Raw genomic sequence first — 13,615 nt, forward strand, 5'->3', positions numbered from 1 at the left:
TTAATGCATCGCAGTTAAAGCTTACTATTTTCGAGATGATTTATTTAAGTGAAACTTAATTAAAAAGGTTAATTTACAGTGCACTTTGCTACAAATGTAAACATAACTTATTAAATCTATTTAAGCAATAAGTACGAAATAACATAAGCAGATTATTATTAAGTTTACTATTGAATATAAAATCATGCAATTTGTACAACTTAATGCAAAGCATTACCTAAGCGTGTGCCTTCGTTGTGTATTGCCCTAGTCCCTCGAAAATTCCACCACAACTTTATACAGTTCGTTACCGTATCTAAGACTACTATGGTAATAGATTTGTCAGCTACCTTTTTCTTTTATATATACAGAAGAAGGTACGGAGATAAGCAGCAGAAGCAGTGTTTTAATTAAGCACACCGATTTTAGTCTCAGGAAAATAAAGTCTTGTGTCTTGTCTCCTTGTCCCGGCTGCCATCGGGATTCATTTTAACATGCGAAGTTCGAAATCAGTACGTGCACGCACAATGACGCAGCGACGTACAGTCATTGAGAAATTGAAGAGAGAACATACGTTACATATATAGTCACATCTATATCCATTGCGGGGTAGATAGAGCTAACAGTTTCGAAAAGACTTATAGGCCACGTTCAGCTTTTTGGCTTGATTATAGAATTGAGATTCAAATGTGACAGGTTGCTAGCCCATCGCCAAAAGGAAGAATCCTAAGTAAATAAGCTTATCCCTTAGTCGCATTTTACGACTTAGAAAGAGAATGAGTGGTCCAATTTTTTTTATTGGTACTGGGAACCACACGGCGCTAATAAATAAATGAAGAGCGTTGGTAATCAAACCCTTTAAGTACGCCTGTTATTTTATTTTTTTTTAATTCGTTCGCACTATTTCTAATTCTACCTCGGCCAAGTAATAATGACTCATTTCCTGAGTTGTGATTAGTTTGAGTAATAGCCGAGAACTCTTTCGGTAAGGAAAAACACTGTAAGGGAAACCTGTAAGTAAGTACGATCGCGTTCATATCTGCAGTCATAGTTTTAAAATTCTTACGGGTTAAAATAGCGTGCACTGTGGTTCCACTAGATACACACACACATGCATCTTTAAAAAGAATAAATATTCCATCAAATGAATACGGTCTTTAATACCAATGATTACTAAGTAAAACAGTTTATTATTCTATGACATATAACATAACAAAACAGAAAGAGACGGTAATCAACTATGGCCGAACTGGGCCCGATAATTGTCGATCGAGATATAGTCGTCTCTTATTATTTGCATAAGATTTGCCTATAGAGGGAAGTCTGCGACTGCCAGACTTATGTCATTTCAATAAGGTTGAAAGTTTGTCTGCACACGACCCTAACATAGGTAGTGGTTCCTTTGAAAGTTATTGGGTAGCAATTTTATTAATTCGTGTGAGCAAGTGAGATCTAAGATATATTAGATAATCTCGCTTGCTCACACTCGCTTGTTCTAGTTACTAGCGTTACTTGGATTCCGAAGTTATTCAAGTATTTTTTGTCGATTTACAAAAAAAATAGTGTTACTGACAATTTTTAATGTTTCAAGGTGCCATTTGAACTAAGTAACTGACTGACTAACTAACTAACTGATATCTAAGAATTACAATACCCGTGTCTTCAAACACGGAAATCAGCAAGAAATATTAAACAAGAGGGAGCAAAATAAAACATTCAATAATTAAAATTAGTAAATTTTATTGAAACAGTTTACCTATACTTTTGTTTACATATTGATGATTATATAAAGCTATACATATAGCATATTACACTAATTGTATCATCTACTTATCTCCTGTTATTAAGGTTACAGCTTAATTATTCGTTTTCATAAAGAAAAGATATTGAAGCTGTCCTTAAAATACTATCTAAGTAATAAGTAGTTTTAATATAAACTGGCAGAACCTTTCACGCACTATATGGACTCGATGCACAGGGTAGTTAGTTGTCTTGCACAATTTATATTGTTGGCATATCATCAATCGGATAAATACACCGCACAGTTGGTAACATGGTTTCTTTCAGCACTTGCACATAATGAGCAGCTGTAGCGCGTCCTGCTATCCACACCTGTTCCCCAGGTCCAGCAGCACTCATCCAGCCTCACATATTTACAGATATGCGTCCAGACTCCATATTTGGCACAATATTTTTTTCTTCATACCGATTTGCACTTCTACGCCATAAATGAAGCCTACAATGTTGCGATGACGTAAACGAACTTTTTTCCAGTCAAAATCCAAATACTGCCAAGCAAATTCTAAATGTTTTTGCTTATTTATTTCGGATAAATACGGCTTTCTTGCTGGGTGTCTGTGGTGTAGTCCCTCACGGTGCAAACTCGACGAACAGTAACCACTGATGTGTCGAACTGTTCCGCAAATGTTCTGGTCGCTATGAAGCCATTATTTTCGTACTGTTCCACCATGGATCTCCGCTGTGTGGCGTGTCGCTGTGTTGATAAGCGGACGACGGCCGCTGCGCGGCGACTTTTTACACTACCCTCTTTTTGATGGCGCGTTACCCAAGCTTCACCGCTTGTTGTTTATTGTGTTATTTGTGTGAATGTGTGAGTGACAGCGGTGACTGCAAGCTATAAAGTTTTGCGAACTATGACTGCAATTATGAACGCGACCGTACATTCAGCCAATTGCATGTGTTACCATACCTAGGTCAGACGGGAGTCGCTTCATGTAAAAGCAGGATCATGGTGGCATGGAACAATGGCGCACGATAGGAAGAAAAAGACAATATTGTATCTATGTTCATGGATTACATATCACAATTTCTGTTTCTTAATATGGAAAGAGTCTGTGTTGTGTCATAAATATGGGTCTTGGTTTCAAATTCCGGTTGGGTCATGTTCAAATGTTTTTGCAGGTAACTTATAAGTTGAACATTATAAGTCCTAATGGTTTTAATATATGTGCTACTAGTTATTGCCCGCGACTTCGTCCGCGTAAATTTCAAATTGAATCTAAAAAAAAAATCTTGTTTTTGTTGAGGCTCGCACTTGGACCGCCAACTTCACAGCCTCACGCGCCAACCACTGGACCATCGAGGCCGCTGCGATGGTGTCGAAATTAAAGTAGACTAACAAACCAAAAATATTTTTACGTGAGAATTACGCATGTTATGTGCGGCAAAACCAGGATATTATCAAACTGCTTTTCACTTATTTTTATATGTTATAGGTATCCTAATGCTGTCGTACATTGATAAATGACTTTAAATTTTAAATTTCGTAACTTATTTGCAGGCAAACTCATGCCTTGAGTTCATTCAAATGACGATAACTTTTTTTTAGTGAACCGACTTTGATGAAACAAACTTTTTCTGAGTTAAAACAAAGCAATTGGTAAAAGTTTTAAGTAAATCGGTTCAGTACTTTCGGTGATAAGCGTGATCATACATACAGACAGACAGGCAGACAAAAATTCAAAAAAAAATTTGTCAAATCCATTTCAGTCAAAAATACAAAATGTACAGACAAAATATTTTTACTGTTTTATTATATGTATGTATAGTTTTAATGACGTTAATTGAAATATAAAAAAATGCTGCTGCTTGAATTGAATGAAAAAAACAATCAATTAAACCAAATCATGCTTGAGGTTTTCAGGCCAACATATAAAGATTTACACTTAAAACTTATATTATTATGAGTATTCCTCAGGTATTCCTATTTTATAAAGTTTAAACTTTTTAATGATAAATAACGTTGATGAGTGTACTGCTAGCAACACAGATTCCTACCAGAAAATACACGCACACCGCTCGAAGCAGGGCAAGATTTGTTAGCAGGTGAAAATAAATCACCGACAGATTAGACGGACTCACCGTTGGCCGACTTAAACGGTAAAGGCCCATGATTAATTCCATTAGGTCTACCTTATGATACTTATCGATAGTTATTATGTTTCATTAGAGTTGTAAACTATCTGCACCGTCAAAACGATCCATCAAGGTGTTAAGTACAATCATCGGTGTTTCGGCCACAAAGTGCCCATCATGTCTATTTATTAAGCTTGCCACAGACCGGTCACTAACACCTGCCATCAGTATCCAATCGTAACATATGAGGTGCTAGCTCATTCATCGTATCTTAGAATAATCACGGTTATAAAGGGTGCTACAGACACACTATAACTAAGCTTGCATTTTCTTGCATTACTGAAACATGTGGCCCGTGTAGATTCCTCGTACATATTTTTTGTGGTAACAGTATTAGGGATAAAGAAAAAGCTGCTATTAGTTTCACATTATTTATCAAATAACATTTTGATCATATTCTTATAACGAGTAAGATTGCTTGCAAATAAGTAACGATTTACGTAAGACATATGTAATAGAGATAATCTTTTGTCTGTGATGAACATTACACGATATAACAACTCTAAAGCCTGATTTTTAATTAGAAAGAAAGAAAGAAAGAAAAATCGTAATTCCACGTTATTCTGACATTACGGAATTGTTTCCAGTTTTGAAACATCCCCACTATGAACTGAAAGCATTTAAGCCTTTCGAAAAACTAAGACTTAAAAAAAATGATTTTAAATGGTAAATTGACTATTAATGTCATATCATTGAGTTTCAAACATTAGCAAGCAAATTATTGTTATTACACAGGGAGCCCTATCCACTAATTTATAGAATACCTACGAACCTTTCTCTACAACAGCAATATTTTGCAAAATATTCGCATTTTGTAAAATAAAAATTTAATTATACAATTACTTGTAAACATGTAGATATCATTCTTTGATAATAGAATTTCAGTTTATTTTCAACATTCTATTTACCTTCATGATCTGATTCTTTTTCTTAATCCTTAGCAAAATATGTTTGTATTTATAATTAAGTTAATCGGGTTTGCAATATCTGAAGTGTCAAAAATATTAATGCCATGTTAAATCCTGTTCCATTAAAAATAACAGCCTGTAGATTTCCGTCCGTTCATGGTTGGATATGATGAAGTGATGACATGCTGATTTAATGCACCTGATCTATAAACCACTGAAATTATCATGAGATGTAGGTATTATTTAAATTAAAACATTCTGATCGAATCTTTAATTCAGAAATTAATTTATCTAAGTTTTTTTCATTTGAAATTAGTTTCGCGTGTAAAAATAATAATAATATATTAACAATAATGTATAAAATAAATAATTGAGTTAGCCCTAAAGTTGGTGATGATAATAGTGATGAAATATTGGTATAACTTTTACTCAAATGCAATCCAGTTCGTGCGTAGTAACTGATATCGGATCAGAAGTGTCGCTATCTACGAAGCTTGCATATTTATTGCATCAATAGTCCATTTGGTGAGTACTCAGTAAGCGTGACTGGACTTGACAACAACCGGCGCGTGGCAGCCACCAGCCACTGAACATAGGGGATAGGCTAGATATATAAATTGTGTACCACTCCGAAAATAATACCCATATTTACTTACTTACATACAAACTTGGGATTCTTTTTTAGGCGATGGGCTAGCAACCTGTCACTATTTGAATCTCAATTCTATAATTAAGCCAAATAGCTGAACGTGGCCATTCAGTCTTTTCAAAACTGTTGGCTCTGTCTACCCCGCAAGGGATATAGACGTGACCATATGTATGTGTGTATGTATTTACTTACATACATACATACATATATTCATGTCTATATCCCATGCGGGATAGACGGAGCCAACAGTCTTAAAAAGCCCACATAACCTTATTAAAAAAGTAAAATAAACTTAAAATTTGCAGGTGAAACCAAAACTAAATTGTATTTTATCGATTTAAGATTAGTTTCCCTCGTTAACGGGTAATCGAGGACAGACCTCTTTTTTATGATCCTTGACACAAGTGGAACAAACGTCAAGAGGATGTTAACCTATGAACTAAAAAAAAGTTTTGAATTCAAATTTTCGAGGTGTCACCTGTTAATTCAAGTGGAATCTTCAGCAGCTTTTAGGAAAATCCTTCTAGATAAACAACAATGTCCACTAACGATTAAATAATGAACACACTTATTGCATAAAAATAGCAAAAGGTTGTCAACCTCAGGTCCCTTAGTGTTGTGCAGGCGATACGCGTTCAGTGACATCGAGTCGGCTGCGACATTTGAAAGCATTACCGCGCAAATTATTGCTCCAGTATTAATCTCGACTCTCAACCTCCATTCGAGTAAACGATGGACCAAAAACGTTAGTCACGATCGAAAGATTAATAATTTGTTTTTATGCGGTGTCGCCGAGATTATCGAGACAGTCTGAACGTAGCCTTTTCACAACGTTCGATGTGTTACCGGAGCAAATAAGGAGGCTAAGTTCGGCATCACGATGTCGCTACTCAACTTTCGACTGTGACCGTCGATTAAGAATCACTTGCGACAACACTGGATTGATCGATGTAGCCCTTGGCATTTGTGCGATATAACTGTAAACTTTACAACAAACAGATGACATAGATAGTTACCAAGTTGTTGAATAGATGCCTCGGTTAAACTGAATAAATCATAAAAACATAATAACGATTGTATTATCGCGCGGCCAAGAATGGAATTTAATCTCTAACTTCTGAGAGAGTGGAATTTGCGATGCGCTTTTTATCCAGATTCCTTTAGTAACTGCGTCGAGGAGCTACTTTTTGTTGGGTTAACTACTGTAAAACGAGTAGCTTCTGCTTAATAAGCATTATACGAGAACGGGTTAAGGCGACCGCACGTGGATAACCAGCGAGTTGGCGGCACATCAAAGCAAAGACTCGTTTAAGCCAATTGTTGCGTGCCGGCGCGCGCGCATCTACAACGTGTAATTATACGGTTATAGGGCGCACCCCCGCATTCAGCGCCCCATCACCAGGTCGATCGTAGACCCACGGTGATAAAAAACAACCATCTGTTGTTGAACCACAATCGGGATAACGCCTGCTGGGTCAGTAATTGACCGCCAACACGGTGTTTTCTAAATTAAACTTTTTTTTACAAAATCAACGTTAATATTTATATTAAGTAGGTCAAAAACCACTTAATATACCTATATTCGTATTACAGAAATTAAGACTTCCGAAAGATAGACATAATCGTGTTAGATGTTTACATATTATGTTTGACAATAGATAATCTAATACTGTCTTTATATAGGCATATGTTTCCGATTTCCACTAGAGCTAAGGCACGGCCAATAATAATATAACCAGTACCTATGTAGGTACCTAAGTATAATTGCAGTTTTGTGTTAATTATTAAAAAAAAAACACTGAGCTGAATTTATACAATAAGTAATGAAATTGAGGAGTTACTTTGTTTAATACAAAAATCGCCATAGGTTTAATTGGAAGAACATAAATTTTAAGTTGATGCTTATAAGTATTATAGTTTTTAATCCAAAGGAGAATAAATATTGACACAAGTTAATAATTAACTTTTTGTTAAAGATTATCAAACCTTATTATTAGGACTGAATCGACTGTATCCAATAAAAAAATTCTATAACATAACGTGATATTAATATTATTAATAGTATAATTTAAATCAATTTCCGCCGCGGTTTAACCCCTTTAGCCAGGGCGTTACAATCATTTAAGTTTTATAATAGTGTGTAATCGGGCTTCGGATCTTGGGTGCCGCGCTCCAGCTGTATGCGAGGTGATTTCGGTCATCGTACAGTCCAAAACGTAATTAGGAAAACAGAGCTGTGATATATATACATAGATATTAAGTTTTTTACCAGTCCCCAATTAAGGTTTATGGAAAGCTGATTATCCTAAAGTTATTGTTTTGTCTTTTATTGTTATGTCGTAATGAGATTCAGATAAGTATATTTATAGTGATATGTTCGGCTGTGACTACTAATTTATGTTGTTGACTGTACTGAAGTTATTGACCGTATCAATTTTTCAGAAATTAGTTAAAATAATTAAGAAAAAATACATTTAGTAATAACGCGGCATGAAATTTCTAAAATGAAAATTTGTGTAATGCGTCACATTTTTGTATTAATATGATAACGTATTATAGTATTGTTTGAAGGTTATAATATAAATAAGTAGGAAATCACTTAATTAGAGATAACACAATAATCAAAGTACTTTACTCTTTCTTTTTAAGTATGTCTCGTTATGGTACCAAAAATATTTGCATATTTATTTAATTAAGCTTTATTGTACAAATTACATATGTACCTACAGAATAATCGCCGCCATTACCAACCAGTCAACCATTGGGTCTGACAGATAACTTTGAAGAGGGGTCAAACTAAATAAATACATTTATACTTACACAAACACAAATTAATATAATATCAATTTAAGATTTATTAATATGTCATTTAAAAATTCACAGATAATTTGTGATTTAAGCGTACAATTTTACTATCGGAGAAAAGAATAAAGTACGTAATTAGGAGACGAAAACATCACCAAACCAATTAGGTACATACTCTTAAGGTGTTTTGCACTGTGTAATATTTCGAATTAAACTTCTGCGTTTGACTGTGACTTCCTGTTTATTTTTTATCTTTTTTTATATAACAGATGTTGTCGTGTGAACATGACAACGCAGCAATGCCTCGCAGTCTGTGTAGTGTCTGTAAAACACCAATAAAGCAATTTAAATCAGGTGGCGTCGGCAATATAGTGGGTACCCAGTTTGCACCACGTGTTACTAGTTACAAAAGTATGTCCGGCCATGCCATTGTTCCGGTTACGGCAGTAATGCACCGACTTGAGCTCCGCCTTGCTGCGCGGGTGCAGGTGGCGCGCAGATATATATCCTTGTTAAAACGAAAGTCGATTGTTTACGTTTTACGGTTATTATTAGACAACATTTCAAAACAACACAAAGCTTATACCGATGGAAACAGTTTTGTATTCTGAGGTTTTGACATAGACTTGATCGATTTCAATAGATATATATCAATAACATTAATCAGTTAACATGACCTAAATATCAATAATAAGAAGATGACACGGTAAAATTGTTTTACTTCGAGTCGCAGCTATTACGTGGATAACTATTAATAATCTCGGACGATTAATCACGGGAGGTCAAAACTGTACGCAGAATCAGAATGTTCTCTGCGGTTTTTATGGATTGTTTTTACGTTAGATATCATTAAGCATGGAAGTGAACTAGCCTACGTTGGTGGGCGCCGGAGTGACACGCAACATCGGATTATTTCGACGGACTATTTATAATGTGAGTCTCGCAGACGCGGATTGCCGACGATGGAATCTGCTCCTTTGTCATTGGAGCAACCTGTTAGGTCGGGTTCGAACTCACGGAGAGCACAATGTAATATAACGGGCCACCTGATTAACCGCCATTCCGGCCAGCTATGCAGATATGTACGTAAGTACAGCCCGCCGCGTCACCGAACGCCGCGCCGCGCCGATCACTGATCATATTAATATCAAATGATAGATTGCTTTTATAAAGTTAATGCCTTATTATGATATAGATAACAATATCAAGGTTGCTGAACTTTCTAACGCTTTAAGTGGAAGTGGTCATAATAGAGTACGGATGACGCGCTCACATGATCGATTAAGTACTGTGGGAACGAAACACCAAGTGTAATTCGTTTTTGTTAGTTCATTCGGTAACCAGAAGCGTTTATGTTTCCCTTCCTCCTTTTTTGTATTCAGTTTTTAATACACTTCAGTAGAGTAGCAGGTGCATGTTTCTTAATTTCACACGCTTTCAATGAGTACAAACAGGTAGGTATAGGTTAAGATTAGCAAAAATAATCTGTTAAGATGTAAATTTTTGTTGTTACGTCGTCGCCGTCTTTATCAATATTACAAATAAGAATATCATAAATTTAGTTGTTATAATTTACCTTGTTTTTGGATTTGTTAAAACATATACTCTTTTTAATTCTTGTTCTATTGTGTTACTGTAAGTTCACGTAAGTACTATATGTAAGTATATATATCATGTATTAGGATTAAAAGATAAGGTATTAGGAGGGTTAAGTATAAAATCACAGTGATTGTTCACGTCATGAGATTTTTATTTTTAAATGAGACGAATAATACCGATTAAGCGTAAAGTGGATCAAGTTCCCGACATTTTACAAAATGTTACAACAGAAATAAAAAACAGACACCTTTCGCGACATCCGCTCCCAATTCCCACGAGACAGGTAGCTCCTTCCGCCGAATCTTTTATTCAAATTCTTACATCGAAATAATTACTATAGTATGTGTGATGTACGGTGACTGTATCAGCAGGAGGCAGGTAAGATTTACCTCCGGAAATAATAACCCTTTCATACACCTACCTCCATATCTGTCATGCCAAAAAAATATTCTTAAGAATAAGTGCTAATGAATATTAATGCTTTATTCAAGTTTTCTAGGGCTTGCCCTTTAGTAACTTTTTGCATTGCACAAGACGTTATATTTGCATTACAAATGTTAAGATTTGTCTCGCAATGTAAAAAAAGGGAATAAGTAGGCACACATTACTCCAATGCATATCATTTATTTCCTTTGCAATGTTTCGTATGCAAAATAAAATGAAAAAAAATCTAATCGAAACATGCCTAGGCTGGTTGCAATTTTTTAAATTATCATCATTGTATAAAAAGTTTCTACAATTTTAATTTTAATAATTGTCTTGTGTGTTGTGTGTATACGGTCTTAGGCAAGTTCAAGTAAGAATATATATAATATATAAATATATATTATGTAAAGATACTTATATATTTATTTTATTGGAATGAAGTTAAATAAATGAAAACTTATTTAATTATAGAATTAATTAGATTTCATAAAAAGTTAACGATGCATTCTTTGCTAAATATATGTTCACATAATAATATATATCTTTCAATTATATAAGCAATAAATTGCACATGTAATTCAGGAAGTACAGACTCGAGACAGGATCTTGGAATGGAACTGGTTCACAAGTAGCCTTGTAGCATACATCTGAACCGGGAGTACGGGGATACGGCCCTTGCCCTTGCTTTACCTCTTACTACTCCGCGCAACATTGGCATGTGTCTGCCAATGAAGGGGTCCAAGAAGATTCGGGTAAGTTTCGGCAGATTTTTAGACTGATATGATTCTGAATATAAGTACTTCCCAAGACAAATTTCGTACATAGATAATAAAAATGATGAAAAAGAATCTAATACATAAAATTCTCGTGTCACAATGTTCGTTTCCGTAGTCCTCCGAAACGGCTTGACCGATTCTCATGAAATTTTTTGAGCATATTGAGTAGGTCTGAGAATCGCCCGACTACTATTTTCATACCCCTTAGTGATAAGGGTTGTCCACCCTTTATTTTATTACAAGCATACAATATTTTAATTTCAAATTGTAACCTGTGAAGAATTGAAGATTCAATATTACCGAGATACCCAGCCAGTTCAATGACCAATGCTCGGTGGGATTATATCGGCGATGTATTGCGATCGATGCACCATAATATACCGACCCTCCGTCCGCGCTCACTCGTCTATTGTTTGCCGAGAGAAATGGAACGGGGAAAAAAATCTCGTTCCCAAACGTATCGTGAGAAATTACAAAATGTGCCCCGTATTCATTAGGTGACGCACAGGCAGAAATCAATAAATATCGTATTACGCTTGGCTAGCCAAGAGATTGAAGTGTACAATACTAAACTTACTGGTTTCGGAGTAGGCCGGCGAATTGATACTATGATTATTCAACACCTAAGTACATACTTATGGAGATTTTAGTACCGATTTCTTTTTGGTATAAGAGAATTATTAACATTATGGTTTGCAGCTAGCTACGAATAATTCAAACACTATTGGACCGATTTCAGTGATACTTATTTCAGAGATATAATTATAGACCTTTAACAGTAGGTAGACATACTTTATTTCTCGAAATTTCTAATTGGCAGAATTATATTGTAGTATTAAAGATAAGTAAGTATATAAAAAGATCGGGTTTGCATAAATCATGAGCCACTCATGTTGACACGATATGAAGGTGATGGAGTGATATAGTGTAGTGGCCAGACGTTGCGGGTTGCGCTTACGCCAGCTACGTCGCCTGCGCGTCGCCGCTGCACCTCGAAATAACGACGGCCCAGAGAAAAAACTTAAGCTTAAGTACAGGGAGAGGAGACAGCTTTCACTTTATTTCGAGATTTATCATCAATTTCTCTTACATTTTATAGTCGTTATTTGCTTTAGGTTAGTTAAATACATGTTATATATAATATACATACTTATAATATGTAAGATTATACTTATAAGGTCCAGTCCAATCTGAAAAAGTTCTTTTTCGAAGATTAGAAGGTTTTTAGATATGTTGACTTGATTTGATTTTACAGAATTAAAATAAGTACTACTTCTATACACTTAATGTGTTGTGCCTCTCTGCCACTCACTCGCCTGACTCATGCCCATGGATTCCTGTTTAGTACCTACTACCAGTACTATCACCGTAACATTATGCCCAAACAATCTGCAAACGCATTGTCTTTGAATTTAGCATGCAGTGTGGCTGTGTTGATTTACGAACCTTAAAATGACCACCATTAATTAAAAAAAATATGCAAATGTTTATGCTGTTGTTTTAAATTATTATTTACTGCTTTATGTAAACGCATTGTTTATTTTATTTATTTAAAAAAAATATTGCCAAAAAAATATGTACAAAAAGCGAACTAATGTCGTTTGGCATTCTCTATACTAGACTATCAGCTGACCAAACAGAAAAACTTTCAGTTGGTAGTGCGATAAAGTGCATATCCTATTCTATACTATTAAACGAACAATATTTATGATACTTATAATTTCACTATGTACTCGCGTTCCCGAAATCGCCACTAACGATTTCGTTGAAATTTGGCATAAGGGGGTTAATGTGGATTTAGCTAGGTCCCACATCCATATTTATACATACAAAATACATACCGATAGGTAACAATAGAAGAAATATGACAGATGACTGCAGTCTTGCCAATTTGTTGAAGGAAGTAATATTCACAGCATGTTTGAACGCCGAGCGACTAGGCTCTTTATGTATTAACTCTCTCTTTTTATTTTACATACATTTTATTTTATTATTTATGAACAGTATAATGTAAAGCGAAATTTTAAAATCAGTTTAAACTGCAACCATCGAAAAGCACTTTCACGCTTTGAACAGATGTAGTGACGTGCAGGTAGTTAAAATATATACGTGAAAATATTATAGCTATTATTAGGTATATGTTAATTTAATTTTTCGTAAGCTAAAGATATCGCTGTAAAATAAAAAAAAAACATAGGTTTAAATCATAATCATGGCTATTTTTGAGCTGCCTACCACGTGTTTATCTCACGTTATAAAAATAGGTAGGTATGTACCCGAGAAAAAGTTTTGATATCATTCTCGATAGGAATTTTATACAAAACTTACTTTACTCAGAATGTTAACTACAAACTTATACATTTCATTTTAGAACATTGAAAGTTAAATAGTTAGGTAAACTCTACGTGTATGTTATGCTTTTATAAGTACCAAATGTTGTGGCATTAAAGTCATTGATCAAATTGATTTGGTTAGAAAAAGGTAGGTAGGTAGGTACCTACTATTCAATAATTGCGATTGCGACATTACACGAAACT

This window comes from Amyelois transitella, chromosome 2 (assembly GCF_032362555.1).
Source record: "Amyelois transitella isolate CPQ chromosome 2, ilAmyTran1.1, whole genome shotgun sequence".
NCBI classification, from domain to species: Eukaryota; Metazoa; Arthropoda; class Insecta; order Lepidoptera; family Pyralidae; genus Amyelois; species Amyelois transitella.